At 43.1% G+C, this 24,491-nt stretch overlaps 1 protein-coding gene across 2 annotated transcripts in view; it reads right to left on the bottom strand.

The window, feature by feature from the left end:
- Positions 1 to 24,491, bottom strand: part of ARHGAP42 (Rho GTPase activating protein 42) — a 328,893-nt gene that overhangs the window by 101,980 nt on the left and 202,422 nt on the right. The window lies entirely within an intron of this gene.

The raw sequence follows: 24,491 nt of genomic DNA, 5'->3' as shown, positions 1-24,491 counted from the left end.
TATTTTATGCCTTTTTTATTATAAGAATGGGAAATTGGTTTCCTCTGGTCAAAAATAGAACTTTATGTCATAAAATAAGTGACAATTTTTTCCTACGTGCACTTAAAATATATTTTAGTCTCTGGCCAAAACACACACACACACACACACACACACACACACACACACGCACACTCTTTAAGGTCAAGTATAGCAACTCCTCCATGCGAACACTTACAAATTCCACTTTAAATAAAATAAAGGCTCCGTTGTATGAGCCCCTAATAAATTGTTTAAAAATAAATAAATAAAGGCTCCGATTTTCATTTTAAAGGCATCTTACAGGGAACACAATTATCACTTACTGACAAGCAGTAGCAGTTTGTTCAGGGCCTGGGGATATATGTCAAACTAAATTATGAAAAAATATTAAAGAAAAGCTGTTTTAAATGATTGTCAAAGACACTGAAATGAAATGATGCTTGGGGCACTGAGCTACACGACCAAATGCACCTTCTCATCTGAAATTCTTGCATATCATGTATTCATCCTTGCTAGGAAGGTTCTACTTCTCTGAAGCCAGTCTGCTTCTAAACAATGAATGAAACACTGAGTTTGAGCGGAGAACAAAGAGCATTCGTAAGAAGCACCAAGTGGTCAGATGTGCTCTCCAGAACCAGATGATGAACTACGGGAAGCAGGTGAAGGAGAAGCACCACTGGGCACAGGATGATGCAGGAAGGCAAATCCATGGAACCTGTGGAGCTGGAATAGCCTATTAGCAGTGCCTTGCAGTGGGCCAAAGGGCTGGGCCTGTATGGACCTGGAGCCCTTGAATCTTGCTGGAGTGCGAGAGTGCTAAGCAGGTTAGAAGGATGGTCTGCCCATCTACTTCAACAATATCAGCCATTGGAAATCTATGGAACCCAGTTCTACTCTGACACACCTGGGTTTCCATGAGTGGGAATCTACTCGGTAACAGCGGGACTAGGTATACACCCAGTCCTAGCATGAACAGACAGATGTAGGCTGTTCAGGCGATGGGCTGACTAGGAGGAGACGTGCCACTGGGCGGGCTCCTTCTTGACAGCTAAGTTCAATATTGAAGGAGCTGACAGGTGCAGGCTGTCTGCTGACCAGCGCAAACCTAGTACTGTAGGGATGGAAATCCGTCTTTGAATGTGGGTGTTGGGACTCTGTGTCCATTACCCACAAAATTATATTGCATTATAGCTCACATCTTGATCAGATGAATCCTTCACATGAAATGAAAAGGTTAAGGCTACCATTAAAGAAACACAGGAAAATCTGATCATTGGACTCCTGGATGATGCAGGAGTCCTACATCAGCTCAAAGAAGGGGGATTCTGACAAGTCAGAGCTCAGCTTCATATGTCTCAGCCGAACCATTCATGATCTAGGACTTTCCCTCATTCCTCATTGTACTTCCCAAACGCAGAGTAGTATTGGGTCTATTACCCACTGCCATTGAGTTGTTTCTAACTCAGTGACCCCATATATCAGTGGTTCTCAACCTTCCTAATGCCAAGACCCTTTAATGCAGCCCCTCATGTTGTGGTGACGCCCCCCAAACCATAAAACTATTTTAAATGCTACTTCATACCTGGAATTTTGCTACTGTTATGAATCAGGCGACCCCTGTCGAAGGGTTGTTTGACCCCCCCACCTGAAGGGGTCCCGGCCCCCAGGTTGAGAACCGCTGCTCTGTATGGTTTCTGAGGCCATGCATTTTGACAGAAGCATACAACCTCATCCCTCTCTCATGGTGTGACTTGTGAGTTTGCACCACCAGCCTCGCACTTAGCCATGCAAGGCCTAGTCCGCAACGCTGCTGGTCCATATTTCGAATGAGATGCTTATAAAGGAAGAATGTTTTCATATTGCTGTGAAAGATGTAATGGCATCCACAGTAGGGAATTCTCTCTCACTGGCCAAGAATTATAAGACAAATGTGAAACCAAATCAAAGCCAGTGCTATCGATCCAGTTGATTCTGATCAATGCCTGCTCCACCTGTAAAAAATGAGAACGATTCACCCTAGGGCATTCAATGGCTGGTTTTCAGCAGCAGATCAATCACCAGGCCTTTCTCCAGAGACACCTCTTGGGGGACTCCAACTACCAGCCTTCTTGCTATTTGCAAACACACTAGCTGGATCCTTATTTACTGGAGGGGTTATAATGAGCTTTAGGTATCAGGTAGTATAGTGTAGGACTCTCCCACTTAAGAGACTGAGTTTCTTGAATGTTTTTCTTTTGTAACTACCGTAATTTCCTAAACTCAGGAAGTGACAGCCTCCACTTTATATCGAGGCTGGTCGATACAACGTCTCAATCAAATGCAGTGCACCTCCCACTCTATTTTGTTTCTCTTTAAAGAAGTTTAATCACTGCTGAAATCATGTAAATGTTTTGTCTCCTTGGTACTTTGAAAATTGGTTTTAGAGTGCTCATTTCTTTTCAAAAGATGCACAAATGAATGAAGTATTATGTCTTCATTTGAAATATAATGCATAAATCACCACAATAGCATTCAAACCCTAAACTTGCACTTCATTATGTTAACTTTAACTAGTCAAACTACAAAAATGAATTCTTTGGGATTATCACTGAAAATGGAAGGAATACAATTTTAAAAAATATTTTCTTAACCAAGAAATAGCAAAAGGGAAGATCTTTCTTAAACAACTAATAATTTATCAAATTAAGCACTCCCTAGAGTTTGAAGAAAATTATGAGGAGGTCATTTACTCCAACTTACAACTCTATACAGAAGTGTATTGTTCCATTTTCACTGCAGATGCTTAGTCCAGCCCTTCAGGAATGTACTCCTAACGGACTGTTACGACAATCTGTTCCCCGCAGGACAGCCATGCCTTCAGGTGGGAGCAAATCAAAGACATGCTTGTGGAAAAGAACAAGCGGGAAATAAGTTAATTTATTGGGAAAAGGGGTAATAAATAACAAGTGGACAATGCTCTAGATTTTACAAAATAGTTTCATAAAAGTGGTTTCATCTGACTACTGTCAGAATCCAAAGAGATGGACATGGGCTGAAACTCCTGATACTAATTAGTCCAGTGTTGCCCGGTGATAAAGTGTGGGACTGCAGCTTCCAGGGAGGTGCCCTCCCAGAAGGGCACTAACTGCCCCCGGCAGGGAATACATGGAGCAGGTGCCGCCCTACTGGAGTGCAACTTGCCCCCTTGGCTTTCAACTTACTCTGCTGAGCACTGTTTTGGAAACAAAGCCCTTAGAGAGAAGCAGTGCAATTTATTCTCCAAAAGTACGTGATTATTTGTTGTCTTTTTTGGAGGGTGGGGTGGGGGTGGTGGAAGGGTATAGAAATGTAAAAGACATTTATATATTATAGCTGTGAGCATCTATGGAAATATCTTTGGGTCTTTACAGCTTGATTTTGCTCTAAAGGGCCATATCCTGCTTTAAAATATTGTATTGGTAATTCTTGCAGTTGCATTTATACATGCGCAAGTAAATTAACAACAAAAATCCTTCTGAAGTCAACTGAGCAACTGTACTCTTTGGACAATGAGCCCTTTGCTTTTGTTTCTTCAAATTGGCCAAAGCATTTATATAGACTAAATCAACAACAAAACATGCCACATGTGTGGTTTTATAAGTAACACCCTTTTATGAACCTACAGCTCCAGAGCAAATTTCAAAGATATATATCCATATAAATGTGATGTTGTTTGTTTTGAAAGGAGGTGGGGGAGTGCACCTGCCCTGCTGGTGAAAATAATGGGATTGGTTCACAATGAGTCCATGAGCAACGGGGATGGACTCTTAGGCACTGTTAAATGAATACTGCCTCATTCACCTGTAAGGGGCAGTAGTGGTGCAGGCAATGAACTCTGGACTTCCATGGGGAGAGGAGGAGCCATCCTGCGTTGGAGCCCCAGCAAGGCTGGTTCCATGCAGGACTGCTAAGCACAGGGCCAGCCGTTCAAAAGGTCCAGCCTCCACTCTGCTTCCATAAAGATTTACAGCCTTGGAAAGTTCTGTTTTACCCCTTGGGGTCACTATGGGTCAGAACACATTCCACGCCAGTGAGCTTTCCGAGTTATGAGGGAGAAAACCAAAAGAAGCAGACCCACTGCCGCCGAAAAGACGTCAAGTCGGAGCGACTCCACAGGGCGGAGGAGAACTGTTCCTTGGGGTTTCCATTACTCAGTCCTCACAGGGGAAGAGAGTCACTGCGTGTCCCCGTGGGGAGGTCTGAACTGCCAATCTTGTGGTTGCAGTGATGCTTAATGTAGAACACTACCAAGGCCCCATGCAGGTGAACAAGGTCCAATTCCAAGTCCAAGCACCGGGTGCAGTCACTACACAGTGGTCAGTGAAGAACTGGGTGTTGCTATGATGCTGAACACATCTCAATGGATCTGTGAGCCTAAGGTAGGTTAGGAAGCAAGGTCCAGGCATCGACTTTTGAAAAGCAATCAATGAAAATACAACGATCTGATACTCAGTTCTGCACTGAGCAGAGCTTCACTTTGTTGTGCAAGGGGCTGGGGTCCTCAGGAATTGGGGGCTGACTCCACGGCTACAACCACCAACCACATCCCACTCGGACCAAGCCTGGCCACCTTTGGATGCTGCCAGTTCTGATCTGCCTACTGAGTATGCACCACAAGCCCAGAAAGGAAGGGAGCGCATTCAGAAGCCACTCCCTGTATCTGCACTGCGGCTCTGGTCAAGGAAGAGAGCGGGTGGAGAGGGCAAGCTACCAAATGCGACTTACACCCGAACCAGCCTTGTACCCACCCCGAGCCTTGGAATAGCAAGGTCAGCTATTCAAATCCACCAGTCCCTCTGTGGGACAGAGGTGAGGCGGACTTCTCCGGAAAAGATCTACAGTTTCAGAAATCTACAAGCAGTTCTACTGTGTCCTATTACGTTGCCATGAGTCAGCACTAACATGATTTCAGTGAGTGTTAGGATATTTTTTGGTATGACTGCCCTCCCAGGCTCTCTATCGATTGTCACGTTTTTCCAGATCCACTGCTTTGGTCTTCTTTCTGGGGTAGGGCCCCGCACTAGCATTCAGCTCCTCTGGGACCCAAAACACTGCCCATCTCTCTGCCTGCCAATTCTACAGAGAAGAGTGCGCAGGAGGGATTTGGAAATATTCGAAAGAGGCAGAGCAAACTGCACTACTTTAAAGTCATGATGGAAAATGACACTGGGGAGGAGATGGTGTGGTTTAGGTACTGTCCAGTCCTGTAATGATTTACACAGCTGGCGATGCACTACAGCGCTGGTGTGCTTCACCAAAAACACTTTCGTTTTTGTGACTTCAACTCTGGCTCCTAGTTAATCTGTTTGCACCAATTCCTTTCAATTAATACCAGTGTCTCTGTTAGACTGGGTAGACTATTGAAACAAATTCATAGACATTCATATGTGTATAAGACAGACCTTTATATCAAAGAGAAATTATATATTGAAGAAACTTCCAAGCCCAGTCCAGATCAAGTCCATAAGTCCTAAATAGCCCATATGTCCCATACCAGTCTATAAAGTCCCCTTCACACTCAGAAAACACAGGCAGTGATCACAGGAATGCAGGAAGATCACAGGCTATCGGGTAGGAAGTCTTGTGGATCCAGCGGCACTGTAAGCACTGGCAAGGGTCTCCATGTGGTTCCTACAGCTCAGGGCACCAGGGTAGTTTCATGTGTCTTGTCAGCTGCAATGTCTCCCAGAGAGTGGGCTTACGTCCTGCCTCCAGCAAGAAATTTTTCTCCTTACCACTTCCAAATGAGGTCAATAAGCTGCTGCCTGATTGACAAACTAAATTCCACCCTTCCCTCTTAATCCTCAAATTGACACCAGATTATGTAACTCCCACAGTGTTGTATGAGGCTATTAGGTTTTCAGTGCTATTTATGAAATTATTAAGTTCACATTCCTACCTATTAAACTTTGAACCCTAGAAAACAAGCAAATGAAAACAAAACATAGAATAAAAGAGGGCTACAGCTTGGCTTCAGATGAGATTTGAGGACATTTAGATGAAAAAGACCGATGTGTCTTATAATAAACCAATGACAACCAGTAAAATTTACTGAGTTTAAAACAACTAAGCTTTAACTATTACAGTTATAAACTTTGCTGAAACAATAATGGAGCGATTTATAAGAAAACTAGAACAAATCAGCTGGTATCAGTCAGTGATACATTGGTGGGTTTTATATTGTGATCAAGAAACCACACTACTTTCCATTTAGAGGTTCTGAAAAAACTGTGTAACAGAGTGCAACGAAAAAAGGGCCTGATTTGTGGCAGATAGGGGACTGACTCATTTTGCCATCATGACAATGCACCTGCTCACACGGCCAGCTCAGTGCACCGGTTTTTGGCAAAAAAAAAAACCAGCAATGCCCCTCTTGCCTACTGCACCTGACCTCGCTGCATGCAACTTCTTTTTGTTTTAGCAAATGAATAGGGACATGAAAGGACAGTGATTTGATGTCTTAGAAGAGGTGAACCAAAAAAAAGGGAGGTGCTGTCATATAAAAGATGAGTTTGAAAAAAGTGTTTGCAAAAATTGAATCACAGATTTGACAAAAGTATTAAGTTTAATGAAGAATATTTTATTGATAAGGTTGTTTTTTTGTTAAAAAAAGTAATTAAAATACATGGCTCTGAGAAGAAAGAAAGAAAACCAAACTACTACACAGAGTGTGTTAGGCTGGATTGAGTAGAGAAACAAAATCAGTGACCCACATGTATGTGTAAGAAAGAGCTTTATATCAGGAGGATATCAAGAAAACAGAAGTCCAACTCAAGTCCTTAAGTCTGATACTTGTCCATAATTCCCTCTTCAAACATACGCAGTCACATGCAATGAAGTAGAATGCAGGGAGATCAGAGGTGGGTGCAGTGAATCCAGTGGTGGTGGAAGCAGCAAAAGGCTCTAGCAGGTCTCAGTGTGGCTCATGAACAGGAAGAGAAAAGCAGAGACAGGCAGAGGTTCCCAAGACCCTCCTATGAGAAGGTCACACCCACAAGGAGGTACAATCAGGCTATGACCTGATTGTCAGGCTAGACTCCACCCCTACACTTCTATCTATAACATGAAGTTCATGGTACATAATTATGTAATTACCACACAAGGAAATCATGAGGATCTACCAAGACAAGAAACTGGTATGGCCATATAAGATAAGTAAATAAGTGAAAGGCATGTGTGTGTGCAGAAGTTGAAATGCGCACTCCTTCAAATAGTCTAATTATTACCAAGACAACATTACTCACAAAAGGAATTTTAAGAGCTAAAATCATGTGCAACCAGTTGTGATAAATGTTAAGTTACTATGACCAGGTTTAAAAATTGTCCAGAAATGATAAACTACCTCTGAAGATAATTTCATAAAAACATGCTCTAGCTAGAGAACCACAGTTATCTCTGTGATTATTTAAGCACACCACAAAGACCCAAAGGGACTACCATTTTCCTTCTTACAGCCTGCCAGAGACGCAATCTATCTTTAGCTTTCATTTCTATCTTGTCTCTCTGTAGTTGCCCAAACCAAGCATCCAACCTCCTTCAGTCGTCGGGGTCTTATTATTAATGAGCAATACCACTGGTGATGCTGGGTGCTGCTCTGATCCAGCACCTGGGGCTATCGAAAGAAAACATAAAGTGACACTGCTGTCTTCCAGGAGCTGTGTGCTGAGAGAGGAAGGCTGTCCTATCCAGTGAGAGAGTAGCACGCGGCCCAGGAGCTGTGTGCTGAGAGAGAGACTCAGTGACTCATAGAGCCCACAGATCACAAGTCAATGGTCCATCTTGTAACAGTTTTCCCATAAAAGATCTTTGATTCAGACCGCAATCCATGCGGACAGAGACATCAGGTTAAAGAGAAAGGAGACCCAAGGGGAGTATGGAGGAGAAGCCGGGAAACAGGAGCAGAGACAACAGTTCAGAGAAGCTGGACGAGGATGACAGGATCTTATAGGTGTAGCAAAGAAATGAAACGAAGTCAAAAGTCACCAGCTCAAAGCCTGGCAGGAATGTGAAGCAGGACTAGGCACTGGAGGTAGGAATCAGAGAAAAGGGAAAAGAAAAACCAAATTCGGCCTGTTTCTGCCTCAGGAGGAAGTGCCCAGAGCAACGCAGGTACAGACGGACTTTTTAAAGAGAGTGATGAACCCTAAAAGAAACCCAGAGGGCAGTACAAAAGGGGAGGGGCGCAGTGAGGGGAGGACCAATGTCCTTCCCTGAAGGCATCCCTGATTGAGGCAGGTAAGCGCTTGACTACTAACCAGAAGGTACGGGGTTTGAAACCACCCAACGGCATCTTGGATAAGACGGGCCTGGCGATTGTTTCTGAAAGGTCTTGTAAACCCTATGGAGCAATTCTACTTTGCATGGGATCACATGGGATGACAGTGAGTTGGACTGGACCCAGCAGCAGCTAACAATAATATTCTTCCCTGAAGGGATTTACAACCCAGCCTTAGAATGAGGCCAGGGCAGACTGAAGACGTAACTGACAGGCAGGGAAAAGAAACAAAGATTGCATTTTAACGGTTCTCTTTGAGCAGAGTCCCTCGGCGGCCATTCAAAAGCTCACTCACTGCCATCAAGTTGATCCCGAGTCAGCGACCCGATAGGACAAAAAACAGGCAGCTCCTCTGGGTTTCCGAGAGTGTAAACCTTTAAAGGAGTAGAAAGTCTCATCTGTCTCTCTAGGAGAGGCTGGTGGTTTCGAACTGCTGACCTGTGGTTAGCTGTCCAACATGTAACTCAGCATGCCACTAGGGTGCCATCTCCTATAAAGAGGACTTCATTCTTTACCAGGTCTAGGGGTTCAAGGGTGTGATAGGGACCAGGGCTTCTCAAACTCCTGTGGATGTGAATCAGCTAGAAATCTTGTTGAAAGGCAGGTATTAATTTGTTAAACTGGGGTGGGTGATGTCAAAGTTTCTGAGGTCTCTCTGATGATGTACTACTACTCTGTTGGTCCCTACCACATTTTGAATGATAGGAATAGAGAGAACTCCTTCTTCCTGCCAGCATATGAGAAGTGGTGACCAGTGCAGAAAGTCATGGAACTAAAATTCATATGAGTAAAATTCAGAGAGGACAGCTGGAAGTGAAGCCACGTAAAAATAAGAATTGATTCACTGGTAAAAGCTAAGAAGTGATAAAAAGACACTTACTTGCTATTCTGTAGTGGGGACCTTCATAGACACGGGTAACAGTATGTGCTAAAGAGCTATCTCTTTATTGTTGCTGCATATCCGAGAGCTATCCGGAACCCATCAAGTACACGTGGCAGGGCTGGGATTTAAACCAAGGTCTATATGACTCAGAAGAGGGTGCCCTTTCCTCTAGATGAACTGCTTTCCCTGAAAAGCTCAGATTAGATTTGAGAAAGGGCCAAACTCGGATGCAGCCAAACCCGAGGCGAGATTTTCAAAAAGAAGCCAAAGGAGTTGGAACTTTTCTTTACCTTTCAAGACGTGAAACGCTACGTGGTGTTTCAAACAAACGTAATGATGAGCGGCTGTGAGCAGAGAGGGCCGTGAGACTCAAAAGATTTTGCTTCCCAAAGGAGATTTTGTATTCAAGGCATACATTCAAAGCCAAATTCCCCAGGGGCTAAGAAAGGTGAATGACATGGGAGAGCCGAAAATATACCAAGGAATTATTTTTTAAGCGGCAGAGCATTTCGACGTCAATGTCTACATAGGCCTCTTCTTTCGGAATTTATTTAGGCCTCGGAACATCAAGAAAAGAAAGGGGGGGGGGAGGGGACGAACAAAAACTATTTTTAATGAATTAAAAAAAAGCCCACAACAATATTTTTAAAGAGACAATACATCTCACAATGAGCTCACCAGCAATGCCAGCTGGGACCAGTTAACCACATTTACCAAATAAGGCAAGTTTTTCCAATGCTTGGAATCCTTCTTCGGTGAGCTCACTTCACTTCCCATTGGATTTCCACAGTAATTGTGTAGGTCGTCTCTCCAACTCAGTCAGTAAATCACCAGCCTCCCTGTGCAAACGCGGGCTGCAAAGTCTCTAGGGGACATGCCGTTAGGCTTTGGGTTATGACTGTCTGTATGCAGAACCGAGAAGTTTGGTGTCTACTGTAAGGCAGAACACGAAGATGCTGTCTTATGTAAAGCTGATGAACAGAATCCATGGGAGTTGACGCCTGCGATCATGAAGGGCCCCATAAACTGCTCGTGGAAACCCGAAGGTGCAGTGCTAGTCTGTCCTATATGGACTTGCCATGCATAGATAGTGGTGGATTTTACCTTATTCCACTCAACTTATCAGTCCAGCTGTAAAAGTACTGCTTATTATCTAGCATTGGGGGTACAGAAATACACCCTAAGATTTCAATTAGAAAATCCCATCATCTGCACTATTAAAAAACTAAACTGAATACCTCCTTTATGTGTTTGCCAGAGCCACCCATTCTGATAACCCTCCCCCCACTGTTTTTTCCATCAAATGCAATTGTAATTAATGAAAACATGTAAGCTGTTTGATATAAACATGTGAGCTTAGTGATATATACTTTGTTTGTGATACAATCCAGCTGTTTAAATATAATAAGAAGGGTTGTAAAATCATCACCACAACAGAGCAAAATCATTTCATTTTCCCCATTTTTAACTGACTACTTTGTAAAGTGAGAACTGGTAAACATAGACAAAATAAAACTAAATGTACGGTGAGATTTAGCAATGCTCTTACCTAACTGAACAATGATGGCACTGACAGGGGCGGGTTGGCCACCATACTAACTAGTTTATGATATCAAACCTAGAGAAACACGATTTTAGAAGATAGCAGATTAGGCAGACACGCTACATTGACTCTGCACCATAAAGACATGAGAAATCAAATGAAACAGGCATGGATGATAATCCTGGACCCTGAGCTTCAGAGGAGAAGATAGAGAAGTAGATTGAATACAAACGAGGAGTAGCCAAACAAAAGGGCTGTGAGAGGGGACAGCACTAATCCCAAAAGCAAAAAAGACAGCAACAGCCTAAATGAGCATCAATGGAAGAACAGAAACACAACTACAGTACACACGCACAATGTGATACTATGCAACTTGACCAACTAAGTATGAGTCGGAGAAAACACTTATATCATGGATGAGCCTGGAGGACAACATGCTCAGTGAAATTAGCCAATCACAAAGAGTCAAATGGTGTATGACATTACTATGGCAAAAAGTAAAGAAAAATTTTACATTGAATTAACACTTTTCGATGGTCATCAGAGGTTGAAGGGGAGAGGGTAGTGGTGGGGAGTCACTGACTAGAGGACAGACGTGTGTTAACGTGGGTGAAGGGAATTTGGCAACAAAAGGAGTGACCAGGGTAGACACTGGGAGGCATGCAAAAGTTACTGGTCACAGAGAGAGTGCTGTACACATAATCTTGCAATAACTGTGATCCACGAGAAGACTTGATCTTTATCAGCAAGCCTTTCAAGTCTTCCTCACTTTTCGGAAGCAAGGTATGGCAGTTACATAATCTCGTGTCCACTTGAAGATATTAAGAGTGAAGGAATGGAGTCTAGCGTGTCAATCAGGTCACAGCCTGATGATGCTCCTTGTGGGCGTGGCCTTATCACGAGGATTCTGGGAACATCTGTGCTCTCTCTACCTTCATTTTCCTGTGGACAAACCACGTAGAGCTATTCTGAGACCTTAGCAAACCATGTGGCTGAGACAGCCCTGTGATTTTTCTACTGCCATTGGATCCACAAGTTTTCACCCACTCGCCTGTGATCTTCCTGCACTTGATATCATTGCATGTGTTGCATGAGTCTGACGAGGAATTTATAGACAAGTATCAGGCATATGGGCTAATATCGGATGTACAACTTGATCTGGACCAGGCTGGGAAATTTTCTCAATATGTAATTGCTTTATGATATAAAGCTCTCTCTTACACAAAAGAGTGTGTCTGGATTTGTTACTCTAGTCAACCCAGTCTAAGACATTTTGGTACCTTGGGAGTGGGGTAGTAGAGAAACATGATGAAGATGGAGGGGTATGCTTATTTGCCCTCTGCCTCATGGTACTGTTTCCCCTTTGGCTAGCCAGAGTTCAGATAGAGCCATGCTGTGTACTTAATTGTTTTCTGAAAAGGACATGGAAAGTGAAGGTTTTCATTCCTAGAAGTTGTTTTTGGTTATTTCTCTCTGAAATGGTGAGAATGAAATAAATAAATAAATGTGAATCTTGTACTCCGTGGGCGAAATCATCCCTTGAATTTCTCAGAGACCATGCTGCTTAGTGGAAATGGCTGACAGAAAGTCTGGCCCTGTCTTGATGTAGTCAGAGGCCTAAGGCCATATTTGGTATCAATGGAATAGTTTAGATAAGGATTAAGTTAAGATAGATAAGAATTGAATTTGATTGTTTTATGAATTGAGTTTAGGATCTGGCAGTAAAAGGTTTCTACTTATTTTTATTGATATTATACATATTAGAAATGATTATTGGGAAATATAATAATAGAGAATTTGTAAACTCACTAACTTCAGTCAATTAAATTGGATCTTTAAATTGGTGTAGGGCAGTCCTACAAAGAAGGCTCTGAAAAGATAAGCCCCACCCACAGTCTTGAGTGCTGAGGACTGTCGAATTTGAAGACTTGCCCAGGGGGCTGTTGACAGACTACAGAAAATAAAAAAATGGAAACCTCTGACCTGAATTTTGAAAGAGTGGTTTGTGCCTGAAGCTGGAAAAAATTGGAGCCATGAAGAAACTCCTCTCGAAGACAGAATATTAAAGGGAGCCTGTGGGAAGCCTGAAATGTTCCCTAGGTGACTACCTGGATACACTTGTTCAGTAGAATTAGGGAAAGTGGGAGAAAAACAACAAGAGAGAGACAGTTGAGTCTGGCTACTGACACCTGTGGACTTGGTTCACAGAGACTACAGGAGAAGACGAGAGCAGGATGGCTGGTTGGCTGGTCTGAAGGTCATGACCCAAGGGAGCAGTATTGTTGAGAACTCTGACAGAGTCCATGATCAAAAGACTTCGTCTTACATACTTTGGACTTGTCAGGAAAAACCAGTATCTCAGGAAGGACATCATGCTTGGTAGAGTGGAGGGGCAGTAAAAAACAGGAAGGCCCTCCAGAAGATAGACTGACACAATGGCTGCAACAATACGCTCAGGCATAGGATTGCACATTGCTTGGCTTTGCTGTGCACAGAGTCGCTATGGCTGAGAACTGACCTGACGGCCCCTAACAACAACAATAGAAGACTCATAGAATAATAGACTCATACAGAATAAATGGGTGTGAGCAGGAGTTGGGAATGAGATGTACTATTAATATGGCCATTCTATAGTTATGCATTGAGCTGCGAACCCCAAGGCCAGCAGTTTGAAATCACCAGCTGCTCCGAGGGAAAAAGATGAAGTTTCCTATTTCCATAAAGAGTTATAAACAAAAAGAAAAAAGAATTATAATCACATTGACATGATTTTTTGTTCTGGGTTTTTGATGCCTGATTACTGATCCCATCAACACTTCGTGATCACACAGGCTGGTGTATTTCTTCCATGCTTTGTTACTTCTCAACTAGGTGGCCACTTGTTTATCTCCAAGCCTTTAAGATCCCAGACACTATATTTTTTGCTAGCCGAGCAACATCAGCTTTCTTCACCACATTTGCTTACGCACCTGCTTTGTCTTCAGCAATCATGCCGGATTATTAGAACAAAGTGTTCTTGCATTGAGGGAGTACTTGAGTTGAAGCCCAATGTCCATATGTCCATCTGCTACCTTAATGCTTTACGTATGTACATAGATCTATTTCCCTATAATTATATATAAATATATTTACATATGTACATGCCTAGATATATACCTCTATAAATGTCCTTTGCCTCCTAGTTCCATCCTCTATTTCCTTTTAATTTCCTCTTGTCCCACTATCATGTTCATTCGGGTTTCAGTAATTCCTCTTGGCTACCCTGCCCTTCATGAAGGCATCCTACACCCTCCTAACCATAGATATTTAGATCACTTGTTGTTTGCTTGTCCCTGGGTTGGTTGACAACCCCCTTTCTTTACCCTGCCTTCTCCTCTCCTGTGTCCCCCTGGAACTATTGGTCCATAACAACATGACTGGGAGGAGTGCAGAGTGGACCCAAAACCCATTTGTAGACAATTGGACATCCCCTTACAGAAGGGTCATAAGGAAGAGATGAGCCAGTCGGGGTGCAGTATAGCACCAATGAAACACACATTCCTCTAGTCCTTTAATGTGCCCCCGCCCCACTATCATGACCTCAAAAATCTACCTTAAAAATCTGGCTAGATCAGAGCATGTACACTGGTACAGATAAGAGCTTAAAACACAGGGAATCCAGGACAGATAAACCCCACAGGACCAATCATGAGAGTAAAGATACCCAGAGGGTAAGGGGAAGGTGGGAGGAGAAATGGGGAGCTGATCACAATGATCTACATATAACCCCTTCCTAGGAGGATGGACAACAGAAAAGTGCCTGAAGGGAGACTGCAGTTGGTATAAGGCATGGAGAAAAAATTTACACATTTCAAGGGTTCATGAGGGAGGGAGGGTGAGGGAGGGAAAAATGAGGAGCTGCTATCAAGGGCTCAAGTAGAAAGGAAATGTTTTGAAAATTATGATGGCAACATATGTACAAATGTGCTTGAGACAATAGATGGATGTATGGATTGTGATAAGAGCTATAAGAGCCCCCAATAAAATGATTTTTTTAAAGAATTATAGTCTCAGAAATGCATGGGGACAGTTCTAACCTGTCCCAGAGGGTTGCCATGAGCCTCAGAATCAACTTGATGGCAGTGAGTTTCTCCTTTTTGAGATGTACTGTAAATTGCATCCTCTGTGTCCAGTGGCTAACATCCCATTTTGGAAGGAGCTCTGAGTTACATGAATGGTATGAGAATTAAGGTGTGTTGTCCTTGGAGGATTCTCCTTTTTAGAGAAGATGAACCAGTCCTCTGTTTCCCTGGGTGTATGGCCCACAGAAAGACAAACACTATACCTCCACATAAGGGGTCTCTCTCAGAAGCAGGAAGAGAGAAGTCCCAGGACGATGGAGGGAGAAGAAGGGAGATAAAGGAAGATCAAGGTAGAAGTTTAGGTCTGTGTCTGAAGTGTTGGAAATCAAGACAAAAGACACTAGGGGTTGTGTCAGGGGGACTATTGGACAGAGCCGAGACGCGACTGTGAAGCAGGGGCTTGCTTCCTGCCCCACAGAGGCTGAGGCAAAGGGGCCGCATGACTGAGAATCTGAGGGCTGGAGAGAGGCTTGGCTGCCTGCTGGGGAGAGGTGTTGCTGTGGACCAAAGTCTGTGCCCTTACTGTTTTCTGATCGCGGCCTGTGGTCAACTATGTCCTTCTCTAATACACCCTTTACTTGTGAGCACCGTCTATGTCTTATAGAACCCAACAAAAAAGTTGTCTGTTGTATTCTTGAATACAGGGAGCAATATTATGAAAACCTCTTAGACATCACCAGATGCCCTTGAGATGGACGGGGAAGGCCTCCCATCTGATCTGCCTGATAAGTCGCCATATACTAGAAACAGGAAGGCCAGAGTCCATGAGTCTGGCCACCCAGGACCACGCCAAATAAGAACATAGTTGGGTCCCAGCCAATCAGGGGCTACCCCTTGAGTCTCAGGCAACCAGGGATGACCACCTTTTCTGAGAAACCCCAGTCCTGAGCTCCACGGGCCCTGCCAGATTTATCTGGGTCTATCAGCCCTGGGCAGCAAGTTGCTATTTTGGCCCTTTTGGTAGTGTGGACACAAGGGGTGGGGGGGGGGAGGGGGCTGGCCCCTGTGTATGCTGACTCCACTGCTCAATAAACTTGCGAAGCTGCCTCCTCCTATGTGTTCAGTCTCTGCATTGCTGCCACACCACCACTCCTTTCTAGAAGGTGGCAGTGCCGAGATCTGCCTGGAAAGGGGGTCACCATACCCTAATACCCTGAAGTAATGAGTGGCTGGGCCGTGGGTCCCAGGAAAACTATCTCAGGGGCACTAAGGTCACCTGGTATAGCATGGCCACAAACACAATGCTCCATATCCTAAGTTGGTGAATAGTAACAGGGGTCTTAGAAGTGTATGAACAGCCATCTGTATCAGTGTTTAAATGCTGAGCATCCCAGTTTGCAGAGGCCAAGATTGGCAGGGACAGCTCAAATTCCATTTCCTGAGTTCCCAATAGATTAAGCTTCCATTGAATTCCATCTGATCATTAACTAAGATGGTGTTTTGAGTAGATAATCTTGCTTTGGGTAAATAAATAACCTCAACTTGCTCCAGCCAGCCGAGGGAGGGGCAGTCTCTTAGGGGCTTGCGTAGGTGTGTCGTTGATGGACAGGACTGGGGTCCAACAGGCAGGAGTCATCCCCTATCAGTCGAGCTCTGGCTGGCTTGGCCAGAAGGCCCTGGACTAATCTTATAAACTCTTCTCTCTCATGGAATGCCGATGTCTGGATCACGGACTTGGTGCTTCTCGAGTCCCCCCTGTAACTGTGATGCACTTATTTGCCACCAATCATGAATCTGTGACAGTTCCCTTTGCCACATACCTTACTTAACTAGCATCCTGCCTTTGGATCCGCAGATGCCATTTTGATCTTGTGCTAGTGGCCTTTCTAATCGGGGTGATATACCTGTGTCTTTATGTTGTCTTTTTCTCTTTGAGATTTAATAAGCATTCATTCTCCTTAAATTCAATTTGAGGTTGGGTTCTCTTTTGTATCCTAAAATGTATCTAAGGTGCAACTATTTGCTTCTTCCTGTCCAGAGGAAAGGAAGCTGATGAGAGGTGTATTGGAGCTTAGATTCCGAGCACCCTGATTTGCAAAAGGCAGTAGATGGCAGTGGCAGCCGGAAGTCCACCTGCAGAGTCCCCATAAAGTTGAGGCCTCCATTGAATGCTATCTGATCATGAACGAAGGATGCAGAAAACCTTGCCTTTGGCTAGAATGCCTTGGATTAGATTGCCTCTACCCCTTTTGGGTCTGTCCAGGGAGGGGCAGTCTCTCTCTTAGGGGCTTGCCGGGTGTGTCGCTGATGGAAATGGCTGCACTGGGGTGGTACAGGGGCAGCACAGTCATGAGTCATGCCTCTCAGTCTTGCCCTGCCTGCCTTGTTCAGAAGGCCCAGGACCAATCTTGTAAGTCCTTCTATCTAATGGTGTACATGTCTCCATCACGGTCCCATTCCTGCTTCTGTAGTCTCTTCTATAATTGGGATGAATTGATCTTTCACCATTCATGCTTTAGTGGGAGGTTCTGTTTTTTACCCCCATCCCTCCATGCCCTATTTATCTTGTTTCCCAATTGTTTATCCTTGAACTCCATTTCAACATCAAATTCGTGGTCTCTCTCGTCCAGATAAGACTGTGTATTTGTGTTTCTTTGTCTCCATTATGACTTAATAAGTATCCTCTGTAAATTAAATTTGAGATGGGGGTCTCTTTTAATTCCGCAGAGTCAAAGCCACATGGAAGCAGGCAAATACCGATCTCCATACCCTAAGAATAGAAGAAATAGACAGTGTCCAGCCGCCGCTCCTAACTGTTCTGAGTGAGATTGCATTAGTGGGTCCTGGACAGAGTGGGAGACCAAGGTGGAACAACTTGAAAATCATACAAGAGCCCAGACTCAGCGGTTGGACAGAGACTGGCAGTTCTCTACCCCCCACCAAGCCCATGTCTCAAAGTCCAGTCAAACAAATGGGTCTAGAAGGGAACAATAATACTAGTGGAGTATACCTGAAATCTTAGAACAATAACTCATTTGAGATTAAAAAGAAAGTGTGCCATGTGCCCAAGGGCAAAGTTCAGAAAGGTTGGACAGAGAAACAGGAAACAAAGCGGGATGAGTGATGTTACATTGTGGGGACTGCAATCAAAGAGATGCAGTAAAATGTGTATTCGTTGAATGGAAAACTGATCTGTAAAACTTCATCCAATTCACAATTAAAAAAAGCTTTTTTTTAAATTTCAAAAACACGCGTGCATTATTTTAAAGTGGCTTTTATTTGGTCTTTTCTTAAATACGTAAATGTATTCTACCTCAGAAATGAAAATGATTTTTTGTTTCCCTTTTCTAAATCACCACTGTGCCAAAGCCAAAATAGATAATATACTTGTACGTTTTGCTTCAAAAGTAAAAGATCCCCCTAAAGACAAATACACTTGAAATACAAAGGAAATTGGTTTTATGTTAAATATAGCATTTACCCACTAATCTGTTCTAGCTTATTGTAAAGTCAGTGGTTTTCTGATTCACGATTCCAGTCCTGCAGCACATGCTGCTGAAGTCTGGATAGCAAAGATGGTCATGTGTGCATAAAGAGCTGACAGATTGCAGAGGGAAAGATTGATTTGGGGTTCAGGTCATACAAGAGGGATGGGTTTTTTTTCCTGGAAAAAGCAGGATACTAAATCTTTTGGGTTCACATGGCTGCTATGACAACTATTCAACTATCCTGTGGTAGTGTCAAAATAGAAAGAGACCTAAATGAATACTGCAAATTGAATTCACATACGTTCACTTGTCACAAAACAAATGTATTCTTCACATTTTTCTGAACCTTTTAAAAAGGTAAAGATCTTTCAGAGATCAGAGGTCATTCATCAATAGGCCTTGGGTCACATGCGATCTGAAATTTCCCAATTCTGACATAAAACACTGGAATTAACCAGGAAGGAGTCAAAGGACATCCTCAAAATCTAAAGGGTAGAAACTCATCCCCACATAGAGCTGAGAGCTGAGCAGAAGTGTCTGAATCCTTTACTGATATAGGAGGGGTAATTTGTTGATTCCATTTTCCCACAAGGTTTCTACAGCTTCCATATCTCTTTGTTGTTGTTAGGTACCCAGCCCCGCCCACCCCCAGCTGGTTCTAACTCAGACTTTATCATCACAGCACAAAACCCTACCTGGCCTGCACCAAACTCACCATCACTGCTGTGTTGCAGCCAGTGGACTTAGTCTACCTTACGAGGATCATCTTCTTTGTTTGCTGACCTTCTAATATAGCTGGATATTTATCCTTTTCCGTAGATCTGTCCCTCCTACTAATATGTGCAAAGTATGTAAAATGAAGACTTGCCATCCTCTCTCTTAGTGAACATTCTGGCTGTACTTCTTCCAAGATAGGTTGATTCTCTTTGGGAAGTCCATAGTGTATTCAACATTCTTTGCCAATACCACAATTCAAATGCATTGATTCTTCTTTGGTTTCTGTATTCATTGTCCAGCATGTGCATGCATATGAAGTCAGTGAAGGTATGAGGCATACTTTAGTCCTCAAAGTTTTGTTGTTGTTGTTGTTGTTTTCAATGCATTAAAGAGATCTTTTACAGTTTTGGATTGAGAACTGTTAGGAATCTTACACACAATCTTGAGCTTACATGCTCTTGGATCCTAATTCCTTCCAGAACTTAATAATGGCTAAATCCACCGATGGTGAAATAAGTGTCTTCTGCTAAAGGGAAAGCTGGGAATACATTCTGAATGGAAGATGTGGCAGACTAGATAATTACACCGACATATAAAGAAAAGTCTAACGATGGCGGGAACTTCAGAGTCAAGGCGAGAAGAAGAAAGGTCATGAGTGCCTGACGGCAACTGGAGGCTAACAGCGAGGGGCCTGGGAACTCTGCGGAAAAGACAGTGCCTTCGAGAGTCTATGCTTCGCTCACTGGCGTTTCATGGGAGCCGAGAATCACAGCCTTTGTGACCTGACACAGGCCTGAACTTGTCCCAAACTCACTTTTCTTCTGATCTATGCTCTAGTAGTGATCAAGGCTGCAGTGGCTGACAGCTCAGGAAGACGTGAACGGATCCCAGAACGGCAGAAGGGAGCCCTGTTGGTGCAGTGGGCTAAGCCTTGGGCTGCTAACCGTAAGGCTGGCAGTTCAAACCTGAGGCAGCTCCACTGGCGAGTCCCCGAGACTTACAGTCTCAGAAAGCCTGTGGAGCACTTCTCTGTCCCACAGTGAACGACGACTCACAATGGACTTGATGGCTCTAGGTTTAGCTTGGTATGATGGTAGAACCCCATTTATCATGAAAGGCCTAATGTCAATACTGAGGAGAGACTGCCGGATAACTGGTCTTTCCGGCTCCAACCTTTCACATTGCTCATAAACTGTCCTCTTAAAATGCAATTAAAGACAGTTACCTATGGGAATATAATGTCACACTGCCTGCGTTCAATCTCTGCTCGGCTATGTATGAGCTGTCTAATCCCAGGAAATGACATTCCGCGCTCTGTTCCTCCTATTGGTAATGTGATGATGAAAGTCATAACCGTTACCTCGCAGTGATATTGCAAAGATTAACAAATAGATTGCCATGTGAACTTCCTAAAAGGCTGTCGAACTTATGAGTGCTCAGCAGCTCTTACGTCCTCAGCCTCAATCTACTTATGAATATTTAGCATAAAACTGCTTGGCAGGGAACAAGACTCTTAATTATTCAGCCTACTAAAATATTTCCTGCCTCATGTCTCATTACTTCCTCCTTCATCTTCCATTTACATGTACCTGCTAAGCTTCAGCTCGGTATTTATTCATGTTGTGGGCCACGACACACTGGTAGGCTATAAATCAATTTCATGGCTTAGAAAGAACATTTTTTAATTAAGTAGATTGCAATAGAAAAGAAAATACCACAGTACAGCACATGTAGTAATGGAAGTATGATTTCTTAAAACAGCACCTATGAGGGGGTACCCCCCCAAAAAAACCCTATGCTCTTATTTTTTAATGTCAGGCGGATAGTGCATTTGGAGTCCGGTCCTCCAGGTCAGATTGGTAATCAAGCTTTCTACATAGAGGCTTTGAAAAGACTGCATAACAGTGTGTGACCAAAAAGGACTGATTTGTAGCAGATGGGAAACTAGTTGTGCCAACATGACAGTGCACCTGCTCATGCAGCCATCTCTGTGTGTCAGTTTTGGGGAAAAAAACAGCATGTCTCTCTTGCCCCCCATGCACCTTACTCACTTGACCTTGCTCCACACAACTTTTTGTTTCTGCGAATGAAGAGGGACATGAAAGCACTGTGATTTGAGGACATAGAAGAGGTGAAGAAAAAAATGAGGGAGGTGCTGTCAGCTATCCAAGCAGATGAGTTTGACAAATGTTTCCAAGAAGGGAATTGCAGATTTGACGAAGGTGTTAATGTATTGGAGAGTACGTAGAAAGTGATAAGGTTGCTTTAAAAAAAAATACACTCCAGGATTCTTTTGGGTACCCTCTTTCATATTTACTGAATTACAACGTAAAATGCATTTCAAAAAATGATTCATGTTTGGCTTTTTTTGGTCCTCCTTAAAAAGGCCAGTATACTAGTCAGAGTAGAGTACATTAAGCTCCTAAATAACATCATTTTGTGTGTGTAGGGGAAGGGTGTGCGACACCACCATGGTTCTTCTAAGGATTACTAGTGGCACAGTGATTAATCCCTTGGCTGCTAAATGAAAGGTTAGTGGTTCAAAACCACCAGTCAACTCCATGGGAGAAAAATGCAGCAGTCTGTGATGTAAAATTTTACAGTTGTAGAAACCTTGTGGGGGAAGTTTTATAGCAATAATTTATGATGTTTTTCATACTCTGGCCTCTCTGTTGCCTGGGGTGCCCTATTCCCTTACACTGACTGGGAAATTTCTACCAAACTTTCCATTGCACCTGCTGAGTGTCAAAACCTCACAAGAGGTTTTCCTCACCTACTATGATTAGATAGAATGAACTCTCCTTCTGCTCCTGCTGCAGCACTTGATCCCATTGGACCATAGCTACTTGTTCCACTGGGGCTTCTCCTGTTATACTGTGAGCGCAAGGCAGGCAAGGTAACACACTATCTCTGTGCCCCACGGCTAAGCAACATTTCCTGTCCAGAGCATACCAATGCCCTCCAGTTACATGCTATCAATGGCTTGGAAGAGACTGATAATGCATGCAAGGAAACGCTGCAGTGACTCCAAATGAGAAAGGAGATTACTACGGGAGAGCGGAGATTTGCCACATATTATTAGATAATCAAATCTAGATGCCAAAAGATCTCACTGAGCAGAATACAGAAACAGAATCACAGGAAATGACTCACTCCCCAAATCCAGAAAGTCTACTAGGTAAGTTTGGGATCAAAGAATTGTGGCTGAGAAGCCACAGAAATTTCATTTACCAATACCTTTAATATGAATAAACACTGAAAACAAGTGATTCCATTGTTCAATAGACATACCTTTTTATTTTGATTCTGTGCTACACAAACATTCTTTGGAGCTCCTTATTTATTTATTTACTTACTTACTTATTTTCCAAAACTATTTTCTTAGGAGCTAATACACATATCATTTCATTCCATAGTTCATGCCGGAGCTTCCTACTTAATTTGACAAGCAAGCTTTAAGGAGAACATTAAAAAACTGCTTAAAAGCATTGATAGAACATAAAGAGTCTGGTGAGTTGATCTAAGGAAGGTAACAGAGATTCAGATACTGACTCTAGTGAGCATATGGATGGTCCACACATTATGTTGGTAGACTAGGGCAGCTGTGTGGATTAATAACCATGGCTTTTCTACCCATCATTTTTGTAATTCTCACCACATGACTGGATACGATTATGCAACTATAAGGTGTTTATGGCCTACCAAGGGGATTGGATATTTACTAATAATGCAAATAAGTCAAAATAGCACCCTCGGGGTGGGATCATGGAGACAAGGTATGCGCAACACTAATGGGCTGATTGGCTACTTTTGCCATTCCACCAAGCTTAAACTAAGCCATCCTGGAGACAAAACTAGAATTACGTAATCACCAGTGAAGGTAAGCCAGGAGTAGAGCACATCCTTTGGAAATAAGATCCCTTCACTGTGCCTCCTCAATCAAGACAGCTGTGACCCCAGAGATGGTGAAAAGCAGAGGCAAAAAGCTGCGTTAGCAGAGGCAGCTGAACAGGACGAAACAACAGTGGGCTGAGTGCCTTTGAACAGGGGGCTTGCTGGTGGAGTGCGGTGCTTCGGGGGCATTTATTGGGAGAGCTAAAAGAGCACTGTAGAACACTTATCCCAGTAGATCAGAGGCTAAAGGGCCTTAGGGCCTGGGAATTCCTTTGGTCTCTGCTGAGAGGAGGCTGTCCTCATGGAAGACCTATATCCTGAGGATTTCTGACCCTGAATTGTAAACTGTTGCTTCCCAGTAAAACTCATAATTGAAATCTGACTTGGTGTTCCGTGTAACTGTAATGAATTACCCAACTCAGAAATAGTGCTCTAGAAGGGATGGCTGGTGTCAGAATTGATTTTAAAAAATTGTGTTAGACCAGGTTGATTAGAAATACAAATCCAGAGATACTCATATGTGTGTAAGAGAGAGCTCTATATCAAAGAGCAATTGTATATTGAGGAAACTTCCCAGTCTAGTTCAGATCAATTCCATAAGTTTGATATTAGCTCATATGTCTGATACTAGTCCATAAATCACTCTTCAGGCTCATGCAGTCACATGCAATGATGCAGAATGTAGGAAGGCCACAGGCCAGTGGGTGCAAAGTCTTATGGCTCCAAGGATGGTGGACGTATCTCCAGGGCTCTGGCTGCCATCAGCTGGCTCCATGTCGCTTGTCAACAGGAAGGTGAACCAGAGAGAGAGTGTGTGGCCCACTTCCAAGGAGAAAGAGAGGAAGTTCCCAGAATCTTTATGAGAAGGCCATGCCCACAAGGAAGCATCATCAGACCGTGACCTGATTGATAAGCTAGACTCCACTTATGTATCAAGTTGACATGAAACAATGTAACTACAATAGAGGGCATGGGCATGTCTGACTGCTGCCTCACAGGAATCAGCTTCAGGCTGTTGACTTTGATTCTTCTTCTTCCTTGTGAAGTTAGAGGCAGTCGGATGCTACTGCCAGGTCAATTCTACAACTGAAGCTGACTTTTTTTTTGTATTCCAGATGAAACACAAAGTTTTAGTTAATTTTCTTGGGTAAACAATCTAAGGTCCTTCATAGTATGGTATTTATATCTACAGCAGCTTCCCAAATATTGAATTCACTGATTCATACATATACAGGGATTTAACTAGTTCAATATACATTATAAAGTTTTAGTACCAATTTCACATTAAATATAATATAGAGGGTACTAGGTATCAGGTTGTATCCTTTCATGATATATTCAATCTGTGTGCTGAACAAATAATCCAAGAAAATTATTTAAAGAATGTAGCATCTGAATTGGAAGAAGGCTTGGATATGACACAGACTTGCTTGCTGAAGGCAAGATCTTTAAGTACTTACTGATGAGAATCAAGACTTTAGGATCCAATATAGACAGCACTCAATATACAGAATATCAAAATCCTCAAAACTGGACCAAGAGGTAACATCACGACAAGTGGAGCGAAGGTTAAAGTTGTCAGGAATTTCAT

This window comes from Tenrec ecaudatus, chromosome 4, assembly GCF_050624435.1.
Source record: "Tenrec ecaudatus isolate mTenEca1 chromosome 4, mTenEca1.hap1, whole genome shotgun sequence".
Taxonomy (NCBI): Eukaryota; Metazoa; Chordata; class Mammalia; order Afrosoricida; family Tenrecidae; genus Tenrec; species Tenrec ecaudatus.
Note: the sequence above shows the minus strand (reverse complement) of the source record. Positions and strands in the feature narration are given on the sequence as shown.